Here is a 13176-nt window from a genome sequence, read left to right on the forward strand (position 1 = left end):
CGTAGCAGTGCGGCCCCAACCCCAGCCCCTGCAAAACGTCAAGACAGGTCCTTCGCGTACACCATTACGCTCTGCAGATACCATGGGCATGGGGAGAGGGGCACGACCATGATAGGCCCAGAATACGGCTCAACCACACCAGGGGCTCTCAAGTGTGTCGTTCTTTTTTTCTTTTTCCTTTTTACTTTTACTTTTACCCACAGGACTCCAATCGTCAGAGGCCCTGTCCGGCAGCAGGCCTGCCGAACTCACCATGCAACAGCCAGGGAAGGAGAAAGGCTACAACGAATATCCAGGTGGTCTCCATTATGAGCATTAAATCTGTTTTATGCACCATTCCATAGCCTACCCCTGGAGGGGGACATGATTAACAATCCCATCCCTCGCTTATCGCACCATTTGTATCGTTCTTCTCTTACAGCAGTTTTTCTTGAATAAGTAATGCGGCACCTTTTTGCTTTCAATTGCATTTCTTTCTTATACGTATGTTCATTTATGACATGTTGCATCCGTAAATTTTGGTACGGCTAAATACACCAGGGGCTTATGTTTCCCACATCATGGTGTGATAAGTCCGAACACTTTCACAAGTGCGGCACCCCGAACTTATAGCATTATATGCATTGGCTCCGAATCATGTCTTGGGTCAATAGTTGGGTTTACCCGGCTCCCATGTTTTGGTACCTTACGTTCCGTTGTATCGGCTAAGGTAGCACTGGGAGAACCACTACGATTGCGCCCCAGTTGAGCTGGGCGAGCGCCTCAGTGGAGAAAGCTAAAACTGACCGTCATGATGAGGCGAGAGTTGGTCGCTGTTTGAGAGGTTTTTTGCGAGTCCTTAAAGACTTATGCCGCTTAGAGCGAGGAGTCGACTTTGTTCGGCCCAGGCGTGGATAGCGCCCCAAATTTGGCCTTCCGAATACTAGGGGCTTCGCCGAAATTTAAAATTATAGAATTCTATGGCTAAGTGAGAGTGTTCAAGCATTGTAAGTCTGGTTGCCTTGTTCGTTGTGTTGAGCGCCTCCCTAGATGGACCCAAATATGGGAACAAGAGTGCTCAAATTTATCCCGAACACCCCAGCACTCGTGGCATGGGGGCTGAAGCCAACGACTTGCCATCTCTCAGATTTGATAAACAGCCGCACAGAAGGTAATATTTTAAATTAAAAAGCGTTGCTTAGCGCATATGAACTAAGTTTTCAAGCGCACAGGATAACAAAATGCGAGTCTACTCAAATATTACATCTTTGGAGGACTCGCCCGCAATAGTGCGGGCACCCTTCAGCACACTCTTATAATACATCTCGGGCGTGCGATGCTCCTTGCCCGGCGGTGGCGCGTCCGTCACAAGCTTCTGGGCATCCATCTTGCCCCAGTGCACCTTTGCGCGGGCAAGGGCCCGACGGGCACCTTCAATATAGACGGAGTGCTTGATGACTTCAACCCAAGGACACGCATACACCAGCCGCCGCACCAGGCCGAAGTAGCTCCCAGGCATGGCCTCCTTCGGCCACAGCCGAACTATGAGGCCCTTCATGGCCTGTTCGGCCGCCTTGTGGAGCTCGACTAGCTGCTTCAGCTGGTGGCTAAGGGGCACCGGATGTCCGGCCTTAGCATACTGAGACCAGAAGACCTTCTCCGTCGAGCTCCCCTCCTCGGCTCGGTAGAACGCGGCGGCATCGGACATGCTGCGAGAAAGATCTGCGAACGCTCCTGGAGAGCTCCGAATCCGGGTAAGCAACAGGTAATTAACACTCACATGCTTACTTTGCATGAAAAATGCCTTACCCGCTGCTATTTTCTTCAACGCCTCGATTTCTTGGAGGGCCTTGTAGGCTTCGGCCTTAGCGGCTTTGGCACTCTCAAGAGCCGTTGCAAGCTCAGACTCTCGAGTCTTCGAGTCACGCTCCAGGCTCTCAAGTTTTTCCACGAGATCCTGGAGCTCTTGCTGTACCTCCGCCACCCGCGCCTCCTGCATCTCTCGCTCGGTGCGCTCCGCGGCCGCATTATGTTCGGCCGCAGCCACCGCCTCCTTCAGGGTTGCCACCTCGTTAGTGGCCCCTGCAATACCCTCGTTACCTTGTCATTCTTCTTGCAACCAAAATCCTTTTCTGTAAGGTACAATTTTAATAAGGTGTTACTCACCTTCCTCGTCCTCGAGCTGCTTCTTGGCACGGCCGAGCTCGTTCTCGGACCGCTCGAGGCTTTGCTTCAAAGTATTGACCTCCGCAGTCAATGCGGCAGAGGTCAGCAGTGCAGCCTGCAATCCCATATTGACATTATTTTATGACTCCTGCGTATATCTTTTTAGATCCTCAGTCCGGCTTTTCTTTCCGAACACCGAACCGGGCATCAGGGGCTACTGTCTATGCGGTACTATTTTACATATATCAAAATTCTTACCTCAAAGCCTGTTAGAAGGCTGTTGCAGGCTTCGGTCAGCCCGCTCTTGGCGAGCTACACCTTCTGAATCACCGCACTCATAACAGTGTGGTGTTCCTCTTCGATGGAGGTGCCATTGAGCGCCTCCAGCAAGCTATCCGGCGCCTCCGGCTGGACGGAGGCTGCCGGCGTCACGGTCTTGCTCTTCTTACGAAGGGGCCGCCTGCCGGACTCCGGAGCCACTATGGGTTCCGGGGCCGAGTCCGGCGCAAAGTCCGGGAGGTTGTTCTGCGACACCTCCGGGGCCTCCTCCTCCTGGTGGGTCCCTTCCCGGGATCCCACCTCGGCATCGTCCGTATCACGGGGAGTGGAGGCGGTCGGAAGAGAATCCATATCCGACGCACCTAAGGACCCGCTCGACGAAGCGGGAAGATCGTCCTTGGGCGGACTGCAGGGTTGTATGCGGTGTTAGAAAGACATTGTGTGGCAAAAAAGAAAAAGCATGAAGTTATTCGGGAGTCCGGATACTTACGATCTCGCCAGGGGCTTGGCCCTTGGAGGCCAGTCCTCGTCGTCGTCACTGGCGTTGGCAGAGCAGTCCGGGGAAAGAGTTTTTCCCTTCTTGGACCCTTCGGCCTCCCTCAGTGGGGAGGCCTTCCTTTTCTTCCCTCCCCCCGCGGGGGGAGAGGCTTTCTTCTTCTCCTCCTCACCTTTGTGAGAGGAGTCGGCCTCGGAGTCGTCATCCGATAACACCTGAAAATGGGAACTCCTCCGAGTCCCCGTGGCCTTCTTCTTGGCCTTCTTCTCCGGCACCACATGGGGTGCCGGAGCCAGCAGCCCCGTTAGGCGGGCGTCTGCTGGGTCCTCTGGCAATGGGGCCGGACAGATAGTTTGCTCGGCCTTTGCCAGCCAGCCCTGTCAAAGGAAAGGGAGTTTAGATCCCGCATAGAGTCAAACTATGGAAAACAAGCGTCCCGTAAAGGACAAAATCACTTACCTCGTCAGCCGGACGCTGCGAGCTGAATCCGCGATCTTCGGTAGCGGATGCGGGAGCCTCGGCGCCCTTGAACAGCACCTTCCAGACATCTTCGTACATAGTGTCGAAGAGCCCGCTCAAAGTTTGGTGTTGCGCCGGATCGAACTTCCACATGTTGAAGCCCCGTCGTTGGCACGGGAGGATCCGGCGGATGAGCATGACCTGGACTACATTGACAAGCTTGAGCTTCTTGTCCACTAGCTTTTGGATGCAGGCTTGGAGTCCGGTCAGCTCCTCCGAATCGCCCCAAGTCCGGCCGCTCTCTTTCCAGGAGGTGAGCCGTGTGGGGATGCCAGATCTGAATTCGGGGGCCGCTGCCCGTTCGGGTCACGCGGCCCGGTGATGTAGAACCACCCCGATTGCCACCCCTTAATGGTTTCCACGAAAGTGCCCTCAAGCCAAGTAACATTGGACATCCTGCCCACCATGGCGCCTCTGCACTCCACTTGGCTGCCCTTCACAACCTTCGGCTTGACACTGAAGGTCTTGAGCCACAAGCCGAAGTGGGGCTGGATGCAGAGGAAGGCCTCACACATGACGATAAACGCCGAGATGTTGAGGATGAAATTCGGGGCCAGATCATGGAAATCCAGGCCGTAGTAGAACATGAGCCCCCGGACAAAGGGATGGAGTGGGAAGCCCAGTCCGCGGAGGAAATGGGCAAGAAATACTACCCTCTCATGGGGCCTGGGGGTGGGTATGAGCTCTCCCTCGTCGGGGAGCCGATGCGCGATGTTGCTGGATAAATATCCGGCGCTGCACAGCTTCTGGATGTGCCCCTCCGTGACAGAGGAGTCCATCCACTTGCCTCCCGCTCCGGACATAGTTGGAGAAGGTTGAGGTGAGATGTGCGGACTTGGGCGCTGGAGCTCGAGTCCGCGGAGATGGATAAGCCAAGGAGGAAGAAGGCGCAGGTAAAAGGGTTGGATCTTTATCCCCTTATATGGGCGGACAAAAACATGTGTCCCCACCGGCCTGATAAAACTCACTTATCTCCCAAGCACCGCAATCAATGGTGCGGTTGGGTTACCCATGTCCGTATTGATGGGAATCCCGGAATAAGGGGAACACGATCTCTGCTTTGACAAGACGTGCCAAGGAAACCGCTTCGCTAAACGCGCTAAGGTGGAACAATAAAAACAATTCGAGTAAAGGCTTGGTAGTGGTGTGACGTCACGCCACCAAATACGTCAGCAGATTGAACTTGTGTAATATTATTCTCTCTACGGTGGTACGTTGAATTTATTTTGCAGATCCGGACACTATCCTGGTGTTCACAATCTTCTACAAATTATTCGGAGGAGGAACCCGCCTTGCAATGCCGAAGACAATATGCGCGCCGGACTTGTCGTCATTGAAGCCTGGTTTAGGGGCTACTGAGGGAGTCCTGGACTAGGGGGTGTCCGGACAGCCGAACTATCATCATCGGCCGGACTCCAAGACTATGAAGATACAAGATTGAAGACTTCGTCCCGTGTCCGGATGGGACTTTCCTTGGCGTGGAAGGCAAGCTTGGCGATACGGATATGTAGATCTCCTACCATCGTAACCGACTCCGTGTAACCCTAGCCCTCTCCAGTGTCTATATAAACCGGATGGCTTTAGTCCGTAGGACGAACAACAATCATGCCATAGGCTAGCTTCTAGGGTTTAGCCTCATTGATCTCGTGGTAGATCCACTCTTGTAACACACATCATCAATATTAATCAAGCAGGACGTAGGGTTTTACCTCCATCAAGAGGGCCCGAACCTGGGTAAAACATCGTGTCCCTTGTCTCCTGTTACCATCCGCCTAGACGCACAGTTCGGGACCCCCTACCCGAGATCCGCCGGTTTTGACACCGACACTACCCTTGAAGAGGGTATATTTGCCTCAGTAACTTGTGTTATGGATATTGCAAGTAATCCCTCTGCTCTCATGTCTTTGAAGACATGTTCTAGTGTCTTTGTTCACTCATTTCTGTGCGTATATGTAGTCATATATGGAGTATAATATCGAAAATCATCTTATATTTCTGAACGGAGGTAGTAATAAAATATGGTTTCTATTTGAATTAGAACTAGGTCCGCGGTGGAGATGAAGTTCTCAAAGTCATGCCATGTGAACTGGAAGACCTGATGATGAGTTCTACAGCTGAACTATCCAGCTGTTGTGTCCTTGTCGCCACGTGTCCTGAACTAGTGTTTTCATGTAGCTTTATTGCCAGGCGTGTTCTCGAGGCTGTACTTGACCACAACAATTTCCTGGTCGTGCCTTTGATTACAAAGGGTGTGGTTCTTGTAAAGCTTCCCAACAAATCTGATGCGGCATGTCTTCATCATCATGTTTATGAGTGGAAAGACCACTCTGTTAGGTTCTCCAAGGTTGACAAGATGGTGATGGTGCATGTAGACATCTCTCACGAAGTCCATGGCCTAGTCAGTTATGCGGGGTTCATCCCGTATGTCGGTAGCAAGAAATAGTCTGCAAAGTTTAGTTAGTGCAACTTTGCTTGTCTGTAGTCAGTACTATTGTTCAGTACTTGATTTGCGTTTGTGAAGCCTATATTGTTTATTAGTACTACCGCTTTTGGTGTGTGGTCAGTCCTGAGAACGGTCTATGTTAATGTTTGTCCACTTAATTCAGTCTGTATATTTTGAAGTATCCAGATCATATTTTTTGTGAGGACGATTTATCAATTGTGGTTACACTCCAATATCTGTATGCATTGCAGGGTTTATCGCACCCACCAGGATTTCCAGTCCCATGGATGTTCGGTCCATACGATTTGTCACGACCTTTGGACTGTCCTGCTTGTGGGAGTGGGCGGGGCCCCTGCATGCCACCCGTAGTTGGACGATCAATCTTCTGTTAAGTACTTCAACATAGTGATTTCCTGGTAAGGATTCACTCATGTCACATCAAGTAAATATTATTGATTTACTGTCTAAATCTTATTGATTTAATGTCATGTTTTCTTTCTTTTCCTGCAATTTTACGATGCAGGTTTTGCCATGTGACATTCATCACAGAATAAACTGTTTGGTTTGCTCTACGATGGCTATTTTTGCAGGTTTCACTTCTTATGTCGTGTCAGTAATGAAGGCACTGTCCATCACTTATATTATTGGAAAAAATGGATCAATCTGTTGTCTGAGTACAAGCTGAATCCCTATGATGAACTGTAGTTCGGTTTAACAAAAACGCCACAATTAGTCCTTCTCGCATTTAAAAGAAATGAAGAAAAAATCTGGATCACGGTCACGGATCCTAGTCAAGTTAGAAAGCTGATCATAGTAGACCAGACACGATCGTCACTGTCTCGCACATCGGTACCACCTTCAGCACCGGATCGAGCACCAGTAGTTGCTCTGGCACTGACAGCGGCGGCAGCTCAGTCTGATCCAGCTGAGCATTGGGCACCGACCGCGTCAGCGGATTAGTCTAATCTACCGGAGGATCGGGCATCGACACCGGCACCAGCTCTACAAGGAGGACCATCTCCGACAGCAGCAGCGGCTTTGGCACCTGCACCAACACTTGCACTTGCATCTGCTCCGGCCCGTGCAGTTGCACCAGCAACAGACTGGGCTGCACTTCGCACTTCATATACCAAAGTCCTTACAAAAACCGACATGTCCACCTTCTTGGTAAGCATTGGCCGCCCAAGTGCTTCGTTCTTTTTTCTTTCCATGTTGTTTCACATGATTCACTGTGTTGATCTACTATTTGGGTATGTCTTCTTGTTAGCAAACAGAGAATTCCTATAGCAACGAGGGAGTCGTTCAACAATCCGGGTGACCGCAGCCAAGTTTCTCTTACCATGCGCAGCCTTGGTGTGAATGAACCTGCTCAATATACCGTAAGTACAAAGGATGGTCGCATGATGATTGATGCTAAAGGATGGTCAAGGTTCAAATCTAAATCATATCTTGCGGTAGGGGATGATGTCAAAATCGAACTTTCTCGGCAAGGAGAGCTGGTCCAAATCAACTTTGAAATTCTTCAGTAGCAGCACGCAACTGCCGAACTGATCTATCCTTCGAGAGATTTTGATGTAATAATCTAGCATGGTGAAACAAGTGTCCTGTGTGTATAAGTAGTACGACAGTATTATTTATCACATGGTATATTGTTGATAGAATTGCAACTCTAATTGCTGGTTAGGAACTGTCGTTCAATTTCATTCCAACAGCTGTCGTGCTTTATTCAATTTTGTGTATTCGCCTTGCGACAGCATCTAAAACCAGCATTGTACCGATCGCTTGCAAAATGAAAAGCGTTGAGGTAGAACACATGGGCCCCCAAACATGCAGGGTCGGCCTGCGGCCCAAAGTCCAGAACCATGAGCCTATCTGAGTATTATATTCTCAGCTGAACCCCCATAAAAAAAGCTGAACCCCCATAATGCACGTGCGTTCCAGAGGGAGTATATTTCTCGGCAAGGTGAGCCTGTCTGTGATATAAAATATTTGTATATTTCTTTACAGAGGGAGTATCTCTTTGTCAGAAAATATATTTATGTGTAACTAGTTACTCCTGTCTTTCTACTTCCTTTCGCTGATATGTGGGGCAACCGGCAACGGGGTCCACGTGCCATATGCACAAATTAGAGTGCACAACTTCACGGTAGACACACCCCGGTCGTAGCGCCGCAGTAATGCCCAATGAGTCGTAAAATCACAACCCCCCCCCTTCCAGCTTTAGTAGTAAGCTGGACGGATGAAGCGGCAATATTTCACTAGGACTGAATCCCCTTCTCCCTCGTCTGCTTGTTCAGAGAAAACCCCCTCTCGGCGATTGCATAGGGTTTTCTCATGGAGAACCAGGTACTAATTCTTCACCCATCCCCGATAAATCCAAGTCCCTTGGTCGTAGGTAATCCTAGGATGGCAGCCACCACCGTTGATGCATTTTTCTTCCTACTGAATCTAGTGTGTTTCATTTGCAGTGCCCAAAGTGCGAGTACCCTACAGGTTTCTGCGCCCTCGGCGAGATGCCACACTTGTTCCTTCTCATCCTAACACAGCATTTTGAAACGCGCACAGCATGTTCTTAGAATCCTCTTTTCTATCCGGGAGGCTGGGTTTTTTTTGAACATGTTGTGTTCTCGTATTATTTTTCCTGCAGTGTATTATTTTCTCTGCAAGAACACATGTACTCAAGATGCTCGGCCTTGCCATAACTGAATACACTAGTTTAATGGTCACAGTGAAGACAAGCCATGGATATAAGTTCCGAGTTGGGTTCGTGAACCAAGAAGATCGCTACTTTTTTATGGCCAAACCCAGATAAACTTTCTCAAGTGTTACGGACTGAAAGTTGGCACACGAATGTTGATGGAAATAGCAGAACCTAGTCTCATCTTCACCGCGATCTTCCAACCCGACGTTGTTCCAATTGTTCATCCATGTTAGTTTTGTATCTGGTTCTTGCTTGTTGCCTCGATTACTTCTTAATCCACCTATTCTGTCTAACTAATCACAATTTAGCTTTAGAAGTAGCAACGATTCTCTCACGAAGATGCTACTTCTAACTAATCTTTTCTTATAATTGGTGACACGTGTAGGTTTTTTCAGAGTTAAGCAGTCTGCTCGTTTGTTACTCTGTAATAACTCGGCTGTTACTGATGGCACTGAAGTTGACTGGATCGACACCCACAAGTTCCTACACTTTATTGATTGTCTTGAGGTCCTTGTGGGGCATTTCAATGGTGGAAGGCCATGTGGGATATGTGTGCCACTGCTGCACTCGTTGAACAGGTCCAACTGTGTCGAGAAACTTATGGTACGAGCTGTTTTCTGTTATATATGTTGTTCATAAACTATTGCTTATACACAGTTTTACAGATGTGATCTTCTTGAAACAGAAACTGCCCAGTTCTATTGTTCCTATACAGATGCCTGACCATGGTCGGGTCAGACTTGCGCTTGGTCACAACATGATGTTTATGTCGACCTACTCAATTCCCCTTGGAGGTGAAAAGATACTTATTCATGTGTGGTCTCAAATAGTGAAGGTCCGTCCATCTTGGAGAATAGGACAGAAGATTATGTGCATGCTTTTCCATGGCTCTAAAGAGAATATCTTGTTTATTGACCACATTGGAGATGAAGCCGCTTTCAGAAGGTTGTGGATGCGCGGGGTGGATCCTGGGGCTTGGCGGCCTCACCCTTGGTTAACTGTAGGCAAAGTAGCACTGTTCGAGGCGTGCTTTGTACGTTGAACCTGTATAAGTACTCATACTGCTTTCAGCTTTGGTTGTTAAGTGCCCCTGCTGGTTTTAGTTAAGGTTGTTAAGTACTCCTGCTGCTTTTACAGTCTGTCATGTTTCTTCAGTCCTGTCTTCCTCCAGCCGCAAAAACCAAACCAGCGCCGGCGGGGCCACCTGCTTCTGCCTCCCATGGCTGGCTGCATGTCAGCGCACGCATCGCCGCCCCACCGTCCCCTAAATCGTTAACACCGACGTCCTCCGCGTGCTTTGGTGTGCTCGTCGCGGCGCCGCCCTCTCGTGTTGTCAACATGGTCAACAAACAACAGGAATCGACAGAAGTACGTGGAGAGGATGACAGTAGGGGCCCACCATGTCAGCGTATGGAAAAATAAAATGCTTCCTCCTAGTGTGTTCCTGACATCTGGGACCCACAACATTGTGAGCGTATATAGTCAATAGACAAGAGAACATCACAAGATCGTCTAACACCTGGGACGTAGCTTCTTGAGCAGAATTCTTTTTGTTATTGTTGAGACGGAGCAGTGTTTGAACTAGGTTGTGGCCCGTCTAGCCCAGGCTTATATTTTATGTTCACCATGTGACCAGCCCATCTATTTTTTCTTTGTGAAAATGAGCCCAGTTTATTTTTTCTGAAGAATACCCAATCCAAGCCTACTTATTTTTCTACACCCTGATGGGATGCAACTCTTTCAAGACGCCTGCAAATCTTGAAAGTAATATGAAATGGGTTGTAAACATAAAAAGAGATGACAAATTGGCAATTACTTTATAATTTCTGAATTTTTTCACATTTTCAGATTCCTATTTCACTGGGCATTAACCTAATTTAAATATATCTTCAAAGTACTTTAAATCTGGCTCGACATTTCGGTATTAAAAATAGTTTGGAACCCACAGAAATATGCGAAATTGGCCCTAGCCAACCAAAAAACGACTGCAATAAATTGCATAAGAAGTTGCCATGAGCTATATATAAATTATTAAAAAAAAGAGGGAGTGGTCTGACTTGTGGGCCTGTTTAGTTGATGCGTATGCAATATTTTTTTAGTTATTATATACGTCAACAAACGATTCTAGCAGACGTAACCGTTGGATGTCAATCCAACGGCCGTCGTGTTTCTTCAATCTCTGATCTTCTTGCTCCAGCCGCCAAAACAGCGCCGGCGGGACCGCCTGCTTCCGCCTCCCGTGGCCAGCTGTGCTGCCGTGCAGGCCTCAGCGCCCGCTACTACTCCCACCGCTGGCCAGGGCATCCCTCTACTCACCCACACCCCCTGTTATTCTGCAGCAACGACAGCCTCACACTGTAGCCGAACCGGTGAACCCTCGTACTCCTCTCCGCGCGGGCTTCCACTGCCCATCTTCCCCGGCTCCGCGTCGTCCCCTTCCTAGGCCTCGTCGTCGTCCACCGCCGTGGTGCTCTCGGCGCGATGTGGTCAATGTGGTCAATGATCGACTTTCATTGGAAGAGTACTGTACGTGAAGAGGCTGACAGCTGGGTCCACGGCAGCCGCAAGGAAGTGCCTCCTTATTACGTAGAAAATAATTATTCCTCCACCTGACAGCAGGGACCCACCGGACGAGCCACCAATTTTTGCAAAAAAAACATTTCTCCCTGACTGCTGGGACCCACCGGACAGGCCTCCAGTATTTCACGAAAAAAACGTTTCCCCCAGACATCTGGGACCCACCAGACGGGCCACCGTATTTCGCGAAAAAAACATTCCCCCCGCTGTCAACTCGGACCCACCGGAAGTGCCTCCTTATTACGCACAAAAAAATACCCCCTGCTAGCTGGGACCCACCTTGGTGGGAGGCTGACTTGTGGGCCTACTAAGTTGACTGGGATGGAGGCCTTTGTCAACTTTAGTCAATATATGAATGATTCTAGCTCCAGTGATCGTACGATGTCCATCCAAAGGCCGTAGTGCTTCTTTAACCTCTGGTCTTCTTGCTCCAGCCGCCCAAAGCAGCACCGGTCGTGCCACATGCTCCTGCCGCCCGTGGCCGGCTGTGATGCCGTGGAGGCCTCACCGCCCCCTACTACTCCCACCGCTGGCCGGGCCATTCCTCTACTCACCCACACCCCCTGTTATTCTGCGGCGACAGCAGCCTCACACCGCAGCCGAACGAGTGAACCCTCATACTCCTTTACGCGTGGGCATCCACTTTCGCATCTTCCCCGGCTCCGCGCCGTCCCCTTCCTAGCCTCACCGTCGTCCACCGCCCTGGTGCTCTTAGCGCGGCGTGGTCAACGTGGTCAAGGAATGACTTCTATCGGACGTGGACTGTACGTGGAGAGGTTGACAGCTGGGTCCACGGCCGCAGCAAGGAAGTGCCTCCTTATTACGTGCAAAATAATTATTCCTCCACCTGACAGCAGGGACCCACCGGATGGGCCATCGTATTTCGTGAAAAAAAACGTTTCCCCCCGACTGCTGGCACCCACCAGCTACATCTTTGCACGCAAGGAAGTGCGTCCGGGCAAAAAAACGATTCGCCCCCTGACTACTGGGACCCAACAGCTACATCTTCGCACGCAAGGAAGTGCCTGACAGTCGGGACCCACCTGGTCGAAGCGTACGTAGCGTTGTCATTCTGGTCGCGAACGTGTACGTACATATATACTGGTGGATGTAGAGGCGCGCACATGTCGATGTAGAGGCGCGCACGTGTCGTAGTAGAGGCGCGCACGTAGCATGTACACGTACGTACAGCGGCCAGTGTGCAAGAAAGAAAATACGGCCACGTATGTGTACATACGGGCGGGGTCTCGAACACCTACTCGCGCATACGTACGGCCAGGGCTCGTGTACATGGCTAGGTCGGAACGGAGAAACAACGTCGTCATCGTGTTCATGGGGAGCCAACCGGCTGGGTCGAAACGAAATGTGTCGTCGTGTTCATCGGGAGGGCTTGGATGGAAACGAGGCCTGGCGTACCGCAGAATGGAGGAAATGGCCTTGTGTTTGACCGGCCACGTTCGAAACGGGATCCTGTTCATCGGGAGGGGTCTGGCATACCGCAAAACGAAGGAAACGGACCTCCTACGGTCGAAATGGAGGTCCTGTTGATCGGGAGGGGTGTAGCATACCACAAAACGGACGAAACGGACTTGTGTTGGAGCGCTACGATCGAAACGGGGGTCCTGTTGAATGGGAGGGGTGTGGCATACCGCAAAATGGACGAAACGGACTTGTGTTGGAGCGCTACGGTCAAAACGGGGGTCCTGTTCATTGGGAGAGGTGTGGCGTACCGCAAAATGGGACTCCACGGGATACTGTTCATCTCCATCATCGAACTCCTCCAGCCGCCATGGGCTACCGTCGACCTCCTCCAGCCGCCATAGGCTACCGTCGACCTCCTCCAGCCTCCACGGGCTCCTGTTCATCCAGCCTCCACCGCGCGCTACTCCACCGGCTACTGTTCAACCACCCCTCCACGGGCACCCCTCCATCGTCTACTATTCATCCAGCCCTCCACGGGGTCGTCCTGTTCATCCAGCCCTCCACACCACGAGGTCCTGTTCATCCAGAGGCAAC

The sequence above is a fragment of the Triticum dicoccoides genome, chromosome 7B (genome assembly GCF_002162155.2).
Source record: "Triticum dicoccoides isolate Atlit2015 ecotype Zavitan chromosome 7B, WEW_v2.0, whole genome shotgun sequence".
NCBI lineage: Eukaryota > Viridiplantae > Streptophyta > Magnoliopsida > Poales > Poaceae > Triticum > Triticum dicoccoides.